The 13,432-nt window shown below is 44.8% G+C and overlaps 1 protein-coding gene across 1 annotated transcript in view; it reads left to right on the top strand.

Moving 5' to 3' along the window:
- Positions 1-13,432, top strand: part of LOC134929624 (collagen alpha-1(I) chain-like) — a 70,855-nt gene that overhangs the window by 38,131 nt on the left and 19,292 nt on the right. The window lies entirely within an intron of this gene.

Here is a 13,432-nt window from a genome sequence, read left to right on the forward strand (position 1 = left end):
ATATTGTTATTCTTGGAAAAAACCAGACTCACTTTATGAAATGGTGGACATTCAGTTTAATAAATCCATTCAAGCAACTCCAATGGGATTATACATACCACAAATTACTACAGTATTTCATTCCTATTAGGTTGTCCTCTTTAGGTCAGCTCCCTGAAATGTAGATTTTCTAGAATTTTGTTTTAAGCTTGGGGACTCAGGTTTTTTTTACAGGTTTGATAGCAAACCAAAAAAAGCACACAAATGGGCCAAACCATGCACTGCAGGCGGGGCAGATGTAACATGTGCCCAGTGTCGGACTGGGGCATGAAGGGCCCACCGGTGGAATACAGTGGAAGGTTCCCATGTTTAGGAGTGTGGCCAGTCTGCAGAGGGGGTGTGGTTAGCCACCACATTGGCACATTGGTTTGCCTAACCATTAGAGAGTGCATGTGCTGGGCCCCTTGATATATATATATATATATATATATATATATATATATATATAAACAACAAATACCCCACTGCGCTAAAATCAGGAGTCAGCTGCACCTCTAGAAAAGCCCTCTGCTAGTAAGGGCCCACACATAAAGTATGGAACACAATTTCTGAGGGCGCTAATATTAGTCGGAATCAGAAATATTAAAGCACAATATAAAATATGTCAAATTTATTCACAATTTCCACATAACAGACATAATCAAAACTTTATCCACACAGGGAATAGTTCTAATTTAATCAAGCAGAATTTTCTTGCCAAATAGGTGTTCAAAAAAGGTGATGTATGTATCAAGAAGACACAGAAACCAACGCGTTTCGTACTAACAATATTTTATATTGTTCTTTAATATTTCTGATCCCGACTAATATAAAATTCTGCTAATGCATGCATGATAATGTACCAGGCTAATAACAGCAATGCTCTGTAGAAAATAAACCATACTGCTCTGCAGTATAAAGTAGCATATTTACAATGTACAGTATAATTCAACTACATAATCTGGAACCTGATTCCTAGAGGAGGAGGAGGGGGCCCCCAGGCAGTGGGGCCCACTGGAGTATTCCCCCCCCCCCCCCCGCACCCCTGGTGGTCCAGTCCAACCCTTCATGTGCCGACAGATTTACTGTACATCTGGATGGGTTATAATGTCTCTGTGCATGGTAAATATTGGCTGCTTTATTCTTACACTTCAATTTTGATTTCAGTTTGAACACAACCCACCCAAATCTAACTTTCTCTGCACATGTTATATCTGCCCCACCTGCACTGCACATGGTTTTGCCGATTAGTGCGCTTTTTTTTGTTTGCTAACAAACCTGATTAAGGCCCTCAATCTCAACATTCTCTTTCACTGTGGCATACCTGTGCAACCAGGGATACTGCCTGTTGTTGGGAAGAGAGTTTATAAAACATATCAGCAGGGCTGTAATATAGTGCTGGTGCAGTCCTAGGCTTGGTGATTGAGTGCATCTCACATTAGCCACTTCTGATTCTGCACACTCTTTATTCCAAATAATTGATGATAAATAAAAACTCTGAAATGAAAATAAAATAAAAAATGAAGTGAATATAATTAAAAGAAAACCATTTATATTCTGTCCTATGAAGACTGTAGACACATTGGGGAGATTCAAATGTTTGAAAAGTCGGTTGGGTGTCTATTTTTTGCTGTCTATTAGATAGGAAAAAACAGACTCCCAACTGACTTTTCAACATTTGAATCTCCCCTATTTAGTTGTTCTGAATTATAAAAAAACATATTTAAACCTCTGTCACGTAAAAGCAGCTGCACATCAAACAAATATCTGAACAGACAGCATATCAATAAGACAGTTATATTGTTATATTTTCATAGATTAGGCATGCCATCTTGAAGTCAGACATATTGGGGGAAATTCAAATGCTTGAAAAGTCAGTTGGGTGTCTGTTTTTGTCCTGTCTATTAGATAGGAAAAAACAGACACCCAACTGACTTTTCAAACAATTGAATACCCCCCATTGTGTACAATTATAAATATTCATGACTGTGACTAGTCACTTTAGCTTAGCATAGGGGTGGGCAACAAGCGGCCCGCGGGCCGGATGCGGCCCGCGAACCGATCCTGCCTGGCCCCGCTGTCCCACACAGTGTGCAATGACAAGCGGCCCGACTGGCTGAGCCGCTCGTCATTGCGCTACGTACCTCCCAGACGCGGCGCCGCAGAGGAAATCCCGGTCACGTCACTGCTGACCGGGATTTCCACTGTGACGTCAGGTGCTGGGCAGCACGGGGGGCGGGGCCACGGCAGGAGCGGGCAGCAGCAGCGACTCTGTGCGGCACCGCGGGCAGCAGGCAGCGGATCAGGCAGCAGGCAGCGGGGATCTGGCATCAGGCAGCGGGGATCAGGTAAATGGATCTGTGCTTAACTTTAAAAGCTGCTATATAGGTTCAGGGAAGGGGGGTTAGGAGGGGGGGTGGACTGCTATATGGGTTTAGGGGAGAGGGGGAAGAGGGGTAGGGACTGCTATATGGGTTTAGGGGAGGGGGGGAAGAGGGGTAGGGACTGCTATATGGGTCCAGCAGGGAAGGGGGGTAGAGACTGCTATATGGGTCTAGGGGAGGGGGTGGGGGGGTGTTTTCAGCACTGTTTTTTTTAAAAAAAAATTATTACTGGATTACTGTGTTTTTTTAGACATCTTGGATTTTGCCTGTAAAAAAACTATGTATGTAATGTATATTGTGGTGTATGTTTGTGTAGTTTTATATCTATCTATATATATATATATATATATATATATATATATATATATATATATATATATATCTATCTATCCACACTATGTTTTTATAGTTATATACGTAACTATGGGCCTAATTCAGACCTGATCGCTAGCAGGCGATTTTTGCACTGCTGCGATCAGGTAGTCGCTGCCTACAGGGGAGGGGGAAATCGCTGTGCAGGGGTGAGATCGCATCTGCAGAGAGCTGCACAAACAGAAGTTTGTGCAGTCTCTGCGCAGCCCAGGACTTACTCTTCTAGTGCGATGATCGGGGCCAGAGCTGAGTGCTGACGTCAGAAACTCTCCCTCCAAACGCCTGGTCCCTCCTGCGTTTTTCCGGACACTCCTCTAAAACGCTCAATTGCCACTCACAAACGTCCTCTTCCTCTCAATCACCTTGCGATCGCCCGTGCGATCACTTTGTTCGTACCATCCCATTGCTGCCCGACGCTGCGGACCGGCGCACCTACACATTGCGGTGCATGCGCAGTTCAGACCCGATTTACAAGATATTTTGTGTGTGGCCCTCGACAATTCACTGGAAGTGTTAAGCGGCCCCCCAGCTGAAATAATTGCCCACCCCTGGCTTAGCACCACAAATGCCCTGAGCCCATAACAACAGCTGTTTAAAAAAATGCCATAGTGTCAAAGAGGTAGCTGTTTAGTTTTATAAATTCTATTCTTATAGAGGTGATTTTTCATAAATTACTGGCAGGTGAACTTTATGTGCACTTGTCTTCTTGACCTGACCCATCACTGGCTTACTTACACACAGTTATTGCCATTATAAAACAACTTTTTGGTAGTGATCATGGCCACATTTATATATTATTTACCTAAGTATTCTGGTTAAGCCATAATCAAGAACATTATGGGCGTATTTCTCTGGCAGGGACCACAGATTATCCACAGGATAACACTGAGATATGATGAAGCGACAGCAGATTTGCACCAATCGGTCAAAGCTTTTCGGCCTCCCAGCATGCAACGGGCCCGTCCATATATCCCTGCCTCCTGGCTCAGACAAATAATTTTTTTGTTTGGTGCGGCAGGAGCCTGACCATGGTCAATGGGCTGCTGGTTTTTAGCAGCCATAAGCTTTCTTATTTTATTTTTATAGTCTTACTATTTATTTGAGTGATCTTTCTAAAAAGCGTCTTATACGTACCTTAGAAAGAGTCGCTCCAACAACTCTCCGCCGGGCAGCAACAATGTTTACCCACGAGTACAGTGCTGTTTCGGCGGGCGTCTGTGTCGGATATACTAGCAGGTCCAGCAGACATTACCAGGCTGTGGCCGGAGCACGGGGAGAAGGTAAGGCATCAGTTCTGCTTAGAGGAGGAATACGGACACAGCCGCACTGCTTTGGGAAGAGACTACCAAACAGTCGCTGACGTGATTGCCACCTCGGGTCCTTAGGGATCATAGGCTCCAGGAGTAGTATGAGGTCGCGATACCTAGGGTTGATGTCAGCAGTGGGGAGTCAGATGCTCTCCTGGTCACCCCTCCCCCAGTTCATGACCAGTTTCCTCTGAGTCTCCCGCCATGAGCTGTTTTCCCACTTCCGTCTGAGACGCTGTGTACTAAGGGACCCAGTCGCAGCATAGGCGGCTGTGTGACTGGTGCGTCAGTGTTCACTATAGGTTCACGGAGCGGCGGTGTACACTAATAGCGTCTGGATCCACTTAGCGTTTGCAGATGTATTGATCGATCCTGGAAGCGGGGTAAGTCTCCCCGTAAACCACTTTACTGAGTATGGGTTATACAGCACTAAGTCTCTATCTACCTTTTGATTATGATTAGTTGGATAAGTGCATAATGCATAGGAAAATGGGTTACCCTAGGGTGCTCGGGCGCTTTAGGTAGGAGATGTTTCACCAAGCGGCAGTCTCTGAAATAAGGAAAGTCACTCCCGTTAACAATGCAAAAAAGGTGGGGTGAGACCGCGCTGAATTTGATCAGTACAACGATAGTAGTGTAATTATTAAAACACAATTTATTCCTAAAATCAAATGCAATAGGTTTCAGTTAAAAACTAAGTACATGTAAGACAAATGCATGTCAGATACAGTTGGTATATGATCTAGATTTCATAAGACAATTCTATGGGGTTACCCAATACGCCAGGTTTGTAAAGGACTGCATCAACCGTAATGCATGAGGAACTCTCCACCAAAAAGAATCTGGAGCATACTACCCTCTAACGGTAAACTGCTTATCTATTGGATATTGCTTATCTCTGAGACTGTTGTTCATGCTGGACTGTAGCTTTGTAGGGGAATACAATCCGGAACGGTCATCTCAAAACTTCTATATCTCAAATATTACAAACCTGGCGTATTGGGTAACCCCATAGAATTGTCTTATGAAATCTAGATCATATACCAACTGTATCTGACATGCATTTGTCTTACATGTACTTAGTTTTTAACTGAAACCTATTGCATTTGATTTTAGGAATAAATTGTGTTTTATTAATTACACTACTACCATAATGCATAGGAGTCTGATAATATTCCAGTGGTTTCTTTCGCTATGTGTCTGAATACGGTTAAAACTTTTATAAAGTAATGCAGTAATATGTTTCTTCTACATACTTCATGTATATGTAGTTGTTTATGTGCTCATATTGCTGATTATACTAAAGTATAACATGTGACTGACTGCTACTGTGATTGCTGACTTCACTATAATTCTGTCAGTTTTTTTCTATCTGTTCTGATTTTCAATGCTGGTGTATAGCAGGGTAGGGTCGGATTGTATGTCACTTTAACGAGCCTTAAAGTGATTACAGTCACAAATTGTGTAGTACACTGTGTAAGTGTTGATTATTTATCATGTCTAAGAGCGGCAAGGGTGTGGAAGATACACTCACAGCAACACCAACACTCATATCATGTTTGTCTTGCAAAGCTGGGTTAACCTTTCAGGATCTGGTTCAGGATGGTTTGTGTCCAAATTGTTTTATCTTTAACTAAGGTCTCTAGAATAGTACAAGGCAGATACAGGTGCAAGTTGATTCCTCTTGGGATATGTTTGCACAAACATTATCCAGGATAGCTGAGCAGATAATTCTGACTTCTGTACCAGGAATAGGTTACACGATTAACCCTTACATGCACCTTCCTACCTTTGGTTTATCACTTCCAGCAGCAGCAGCCTCTCAAAAGAAACAGGCTGAAAAGCCAGTGGTAAGTAAATCTACATCTTCACAGTCTACACATGTTTCAGATGAGGATTCATCAGAGGATGAAGGCTCATTAAGCTCTGGTTCTGCATACGAAGAGGAAGAGGTAGGCCTCAGCTCAGTGGACATAGCTGAGTTAATTAAGGCAATGAAAACCATTCTATCCTTAGAATAATCAGCAGAGCCTGTGTTAAAATCCAAGGCACCTGTGTTTAAACATCCCAAAACAGTTAAGATTGAGTTTCCAGGGTCAGATCAGCTGATGGAAATCATGGAAGAGGCTTAGGCTATGCCCAGTAAGAAGCTTAGAATTCCTAGGAAATGGAATTCCAATTATCCTCTTCCAGCTGGGGATTGTTTAAAGAGGGAGGTGGCCCCCAAAGTATATATGCATGTTATTCGATAAGTGCAAAAATCTACATTACCTCCGTCTTCAACATCATTAAATGATGTCACGGTTAGGAGAGTGAATGGTTTTTAAAAAAAAAATGTTTCCCTGTCTGGGGCAGTCATAAGACCAGCCATGGCTTCAGCTTGGATGGCAAAAGCAGTGGCTGTCTGGGCTGATGCATTGGAAGGAGATCTTTCAATGGCATCTAGTGAGCAAAAATCCCATATGGCACATGTAAAACAGGCTGCAATGTTCTTGGAAGAAGCAGCTTTGGATATGGGTACAATTGTCTCCAGGGCATCAGCTTCAACAGTAGCCGCTCGCAGAGCAGTTTGGCTACATACATGGAAAGCTGATTCAGAATCTAACCAGGTTTTGGAGTCTTTACCTTTCTCTGCAGATATTCTTTTTGGTAAAGAATTGACAGATATTTTTTGAGTCAGAAGCATACTCCAAGAAAGTAAAGTTTCCTTCCACATACAAATTCAAACCTAAACTTCCAGCTTTTCAGCCCTTTCGGTCTCAAGGAAAAGCTAAAGGGAAAAGTGATGGCAAACAGCCCCAATACAACAAGTCTGGTAAGACTAAAAAGCATTGGGCTACCAGAGGACCGGTTGGTAAAACAGCAAATATGCCATCAGCCTGATGTTGCGGGCCTCCACCGGGGGGATCCCAGGGTGGGGTGCCGACTTCTTCAGTTTGCTCAGATATGGCAGCAGTCTACAACAGATACCTGGGTGCAGGAAGTGGTATCTCTCGGTTATGCATTGGCCTTCAAGAAACACCCTCCTGAAAGTTTTTTTTGTACCAGCCCATCTCGGGTAAAGTCAAAGGCCAGGGCTTTGTAAGAGGCAGTTCAGAAATTGCTTCAGTCAGGGGTATTCATTCCAGTTCCTCCGGCACAATGAGGACAGGGTTTTTACTCCAACCTGTTTCTAGTTCAGAAGCCAAATGGGTCATTCCGGCCCATACGCAATCTCAAAGTGCTGAACGAGTACATTTGGGTAGCTTATTTTCATATGGAGACTTTAAGTCCCATCATTTTGGCCATGGAACCAGGGGATTATGTGGTATCCCTGGATATCCAGGATGCTTACCTACATGTTCCTATAGCACTGTCCCATCAGTGCTATCTCAGGTTAGCTATCCTCCAACAGCATTTTCTGTTTCAGGCCCTACCTTTTGGGATAGCCACAGCCCCCAGAGTATTTACCAAAATTATGGTGTTAATGGCAGCTTATCTCCGCCAGCAGGGGATAAGAATTTTTCCATACCTCGACGATCTTTTAATCCTGGCACAGTCTCAGGAATTGCTCCTGTGTCATCTGCAACAGACAATAACTTGTCTGCAGAAGCACGGGTGGCTCATAAATTGGGCAAAATCATCTCTGGTTCCGTCACAGCGGATGACTCACTTGGGAACTGTACTGGATTCAAGCCTAAAAATAGAATTTTTACCTCTGAACAAGGTATCAAAAGTTCAGTCAAGGATTCAGTAGCTGCTACACAGTCAAAGGGTATCCATTCACGCAGCAATGTGTGTGATGGGATTGATGGTGTGAACATTTGTCATGGTGGAGTATACTCGGTTGCACTTGAGTCCTCTGCAGTATCTGATCCTTGACAAATGGAAAGGGTTTCATCAGATGATAAAAACACAGACTATGGTCCTTACGCTGGAAGTAAGGAGGTCATTAGCCTGGTGGCTACAGACATCCCATCTGGTAAAGGGAGACCCTTTTGGATATCAGATTGGGAAATTCTGACAACAGATGCCAGTCTTATAGGGCTGGGGAGCAGTGTCAGGAAGGTTTTGTTTTCAGGGCCAATGGACCAAGGAAGAAGGTTGCCTGCCAATAAATATATTGGAACTTCAGGCCATATACATGGCACTGATTCAGGCAAAGGACATCCTTATGGGAAAACCAGTTCAGATCCGCTCGGACAATGCGATGGCAGTAGTATACCTCAAACATCAAGGAGGAACCTATAGCCAAAAAGCTGTGAAGGAGGTAAGTCACACACTAAAGTGGGCAGAACTTCATCATCCAGCCTTGCCCGCAGTGTTCGTTCTGGGAGTCTTAAACTGGGAAGTGGATTTTCTCAGTCGACACGTCATTCAGGCCATCGAATGGGCTCTACACCTGGAGGTCTTCCAGACTCTAGTCGACAAGTGGGGGTTGCCAGAGATAGATCTCATGGCACTTCGTCACAACAACAAAGTTCTCGCATACGGGTTAAGAACAAAGGATCCCAGAGCGATCTTTGTGGATGCCTTGTCGGTGAGATGGGACTGTCATCTGGCCTATGTGTTTCCTCCAATCACCTTATGATCCAGGATGGTGAGAAAGATAAAGCAAAAAAGGGTTCTGTGATACTAATAGCACCGGCTTGGCCCAGAAGACATTGGTACACAGATCTGCAGAGAATGTCGATAGATGCTCCATTCCTGCTCCCTCAACGTCTAGATCTACTGATGCAGGGTCCTTGTTATCACAGACATCTGGATTGACTGTGTTTGACGGCATGGCTCTTGAGACCTCTATCCTGAAATCAAGAGGATTCTCACAACAGGTAATTCAAACAATGCTGGACAAAGGTTTGAAGGTGGCTTCCTTGAGAGTGCAAGTGTCAGCATTGACTGTATGGTTCCAAAAGAAAATTGCCAACTTACAGGATGTGCGTACTTGTTTCCAGGGAATACTGCGCATTCAACCTCCTTTTGTTGTTTCTCCTACAGTTCCTTGAGACTTAAGTTTAGTCCTAAAGGCCCTTCAAGTTGCCCCATTTGAACCACTTAATAAAGTGGATCTTAAATGGTTGACAGCTAAAGTTCTCTTTCTACTGGCCATGGCGTCCTCCATTTCTGATCTTTTATCTAGATAGAGCGGTTCTCAGAACTAAATCTGGGTATCTTCCCAAGGGGGTATCTAAATTTCACCTTAACAAAGAAATTGTAGTCCCGGCTTTTCAGGAACCAGGCCTTTCTGTGGGAGATGCTTCGCTGGATGTGGGCCGTGCCTTAAGGATCTACGTGGATCGTAGCAGTGCCATCAAAAAGACAGATTCTCTCTTCATTCTCTATGGATTTCACAAGAGAGGATGGCCTGCTGATAAGCAGACACTGGCGAGGTGGCTTCGGATTACTATTTCAGAAGCATATTCTTACACTGATCTCCCTGTTCCGGCTAATGTCTCTGCTCACTCTACTCGTAAGGTAGGTTTATCATGGGCAGCACAACGTGGTGCTTCAGCAGAACAGATATGTAAGGCAGCCACATGGTCTTCCATTAACACATTCATTAGACATTATGCCTTGGATACCTTTGCCTCTCAGGACGCTGAATTCGGGCAAAGGATTCTCCTGTCCAATCAGGAGCGTCCCCACCACTAAATTGCTTTGGGAAATCCCAGTGTTATCCTGTGGATAACCTGTGGACCCTGCTGAAGAAATATACGTTACGGTAAGAACTTACCGTTGATAACGGTATTTCTCCTAAGTCCACAGGATTCACAGGGATCCCACCCTTACACACCTGATCCGCTGTTGCTTCATCATATCCCAATGTTATCCTGTGGATCCTGTGGACTTAGGAGAAATACCGTTCTCAATGGTACATTTTGCCGGAGCTCGGGATCCTGGTGCCCAGCATACCGGCACAGGGATTCCGACCACCGGTATACCGGCAGTGGGGTGAGCACAAAAGAGCCCCTTGCGGGCTCGCTGCGCTCTCCACGCTGCAGGCACGGTGGTACGCGGTGCTATTTATTCTCCCTCCAGGGGTGTCGTGGACACCCCAAGAGGGAAAATAGTTGTCAGTATGCTCGCTGTCGGGATTCTGGCGCTGGTATGCTGAGCGCTGGGATCCCGACAGCCAGCATATCAAGTGACACCAATCACCAACTACTAGGTTTCTTTCAGTAGATCCCCAAAACTATGGAAATGCCTTTTATGTAGTCTAGCTAAAAGTTGGAAATACTTAGCCTATGGGATAAATGTATAAACATGCAATTTTATTAATAAGCGACTTTAAACCCGATGCAAATTCTCCAGCGGATTTACTATCCAGCTGTTTGAAGGGTGTAGACATCTCTCTCTGTTTGGCTCCCTCTGGACAACTAGACTGGATCTGGATGATGCCTAGATACTTGGTTCAGGTCAGAAGAACACCCACTGGACACCTGGAATGTATTCATACTTCCTTTGGATAGCTGGCAGCTTTATCTCTGTAAATAACAGCTCCATCTCTGGTACTGGAAGTTTACTCTCAGATACTGGAAGCTTGCTCTCTGGTACTGATAGCTTGCCATCTGACACTGCTAATTTACACTCTCTTATCGGCAGATCCCCTTCTGCAATTGGAAGCCCTCACTTTGTGATGGGAATTTTACTTTGTAACTTTGGCAGCTCTCACTTGTTAACTGGTAGCTCTTTACATTAGAATTGCAGCCCTCTTTATTGAACTAACAGTTCTCCCCATAATTTTTAGTTCCATTTAATTATGGTGGAATTTGCTCTGTCTTTGCCCCTCTCTGTAGTATTTCCCTCATTGATACTCACTCTCTTTGGGCTTAAAGGCAGGCTTCCTTGATTTGACTTTGTTGCTTCTACTTCCTCAGCACCTTTCTTCTGACAAGCCGTGACCCCTGCAATAGCCACACCCCTTCCACTTTGGCTGCACGCTCATGCTCCTCCTCTGCTGGTGCCAAATTCCTGACTCTTGGATGTTCCTGGGGTTAATAACTTACTTTTGGACCCTCCTGGGAATGTGTAGTTTCAGCTCCTGAGAATGCATTACACTGTCCCCTGTGAATAAAAATATGTTAAATTGCTGCGCTTGAATGAAAAGCTGCTTTCTTAGAAGGTGGATTTGATATTTTAGTGGAAAGCGCTAATTAAATTAAAAAATTTTATGAGTGATTTATGGGTGAATGATACTGAGACTAAAAAAAATATGTAAACGTAAAACAAGCGGTACCTGTGAAAAAAAAAAAGTGCAAACCGCATGAAGCGCGTTGGAGATCGTCTACTAAGGAGAAAGAAAGCCCACCGCACGGCCAGGACATCGGCCGCAACACGACCCGCTGTCAGCAGCGGTGACGGGAGCCGGAAATCATCACTGCGCATACAACCCGCTGGACGCAGCGGGACCCAGCGCCGCTAGCCTCACCATCCGCTGCACTCAGGATCAGAGCCGCTGTGCTCACCAGCAGCTCCGGAACAACATAGCGCAGGGACAGGTAGGACAATCGGGACTATTAACAACTGTGCACGGGCCACTCCTTACCAATTCACTCAATAGAGTGTAAACATTATTTTACTAACACCCTTTTTTTTTTCCACAGGTACCGCTTGTTTTACTTTTACATATTTTTTTTTTAGTCTCAGTATCATTCACCCATAAATCACTCATAACATTTTTTAATTTAATTAGCACTTTCCACTAAAATATGTCCCCTGTGAATACTCTTTCACTATATTTCCACAGGGCCAGCACTGACCAGTTTGGTGCTGTAGGAAAAAATTTGGCTTGTGTCTCCCACCTACACCCATGGCCTCATGGTGCTATGCTCCCCTTTCCTCATCCCGCATTCGGCTGTGCTCCCCACACCATATCGTGCTCCCCATCCCACACTGTGTCGTATTACCCATCCTACATATTCATATAGCTATCACATTTTTAGAAGGTTGAAATGTTAATAAGTAAACAAACTTTGTGACTTGACAGAACATAAGGTGGAACTTGTAATACACAGAATGTCATAATAGTATAATACCACGACCACAGATGTGCCACTCAGTCACTTGTGACCTGCTTCCAGATGCTAGGTCCTCAGTCCTCCTCAAGGTGTCTATGCTGTCCACCACTTTGTCCTGGACCTGGCTCAAACAGCCGTTGCGGTGTTGCCGACTCGATTCATGAATCTGGGCTTATATAGCACCAATGGCGTATTAAGGCTGGGCAGGGCCGTAACTAGGTGTGTGCAGAAGGTGCATTGCCCACAGCGCACTTGCCCTGTGGGAGTACCTTCTACATACACCCCAAGTGACCGCATATCCCTCCCGCTGACAGCCGCCCTCCCGCTTCCGCTCCCCTGTTCCTGGCGCCCGCAGCAGCCCCAGGCTCCGACCAGCTGGAGCCACTTATCGCTCGCTGTCACGCTGTGTAAAGTCAGTAGCGCTGAACAGGATATCCCCCATGCGCTGCTGCGCTCCCGCGGCCTGCCCCCTCTCTGCCTGTGAAGTGGACAGACTGTGCAGAGGAGTTAGGAGCCGGCAACAGTGCTGTAAGAACGTACACATCACGTAAGTGCCTACACAGACACTACACTATATTACACTACACTTCACTACAGTACACTACACTACACTATACCACAGTACACTTCACTACAGTACACTACACTATATTACACTACACTTCACTACAGTACACTACACTACACTTCACTACAGTACACTACACTACACTATATTACACTATACTTCACTACAGTACACTACACTACACTACACTGTATTACACTACACTTCACTACAGTACACTACACTATACTACACTACACTTCACTACAGTACACTACACTACACTCTAAGGGAAGGGGGGGGGGTGTAAGGGGGACTCTGCCTGCCGTACTGTGTAAAAGCGGGAATCTGCCTGCCTTAATATGTAAAAGGGGGACTCTGCCTGCCATACTGTGTAAAAGGAGGACTCTGTTTGCCGTAATATGTGTAAGTGGCACTACTGTGTGGTATAATATGCAATGGTATTATTTTGTGGCCACAACCCTATATTTTTGTCACTGGCCCTATTTTAAATATGATGAGGGCTGGGGGCACCAATGCGGTTTCTTGCACTAAGCGCTAAAATGTCTACTTATGGCACTGGGGCTGGGATATAGGCTATGGTGGGCAGTGCTGGTGCAGCAGAGAGAGAGCAAAATTGAAGATGCAGATGATCCAGGTGCCAGGCGGTGGGAGAGGCTCCTCTCTTCTTTGCGCCAGTATAATTAATCTGCATGTAACATCACTCGCACAGTGACATTCCCCCTATCCAAAAGCCCTAGTGGCGGCCAGTGACGTCACCAGCAGCTGCTCTGTGCTGCTGTGCAC

The sequence above is a fragment of the Pseudophryne corroboree genome, chromosome 5 (genome assembly GCF_028390025.1).
Source record: "Pseudophryne corroboree isolate aPseCor3 chromosome 5, aPseCor3.hap2, whole genome shotgun sequence".
In the NCBI taxonomy this organism is placed as follows: Eukaryota; Metazoa; Chordata; class Amphibia; order Anura; family Myobatrachidae; genus Pseudophryne; species Pseudophryne corroboree.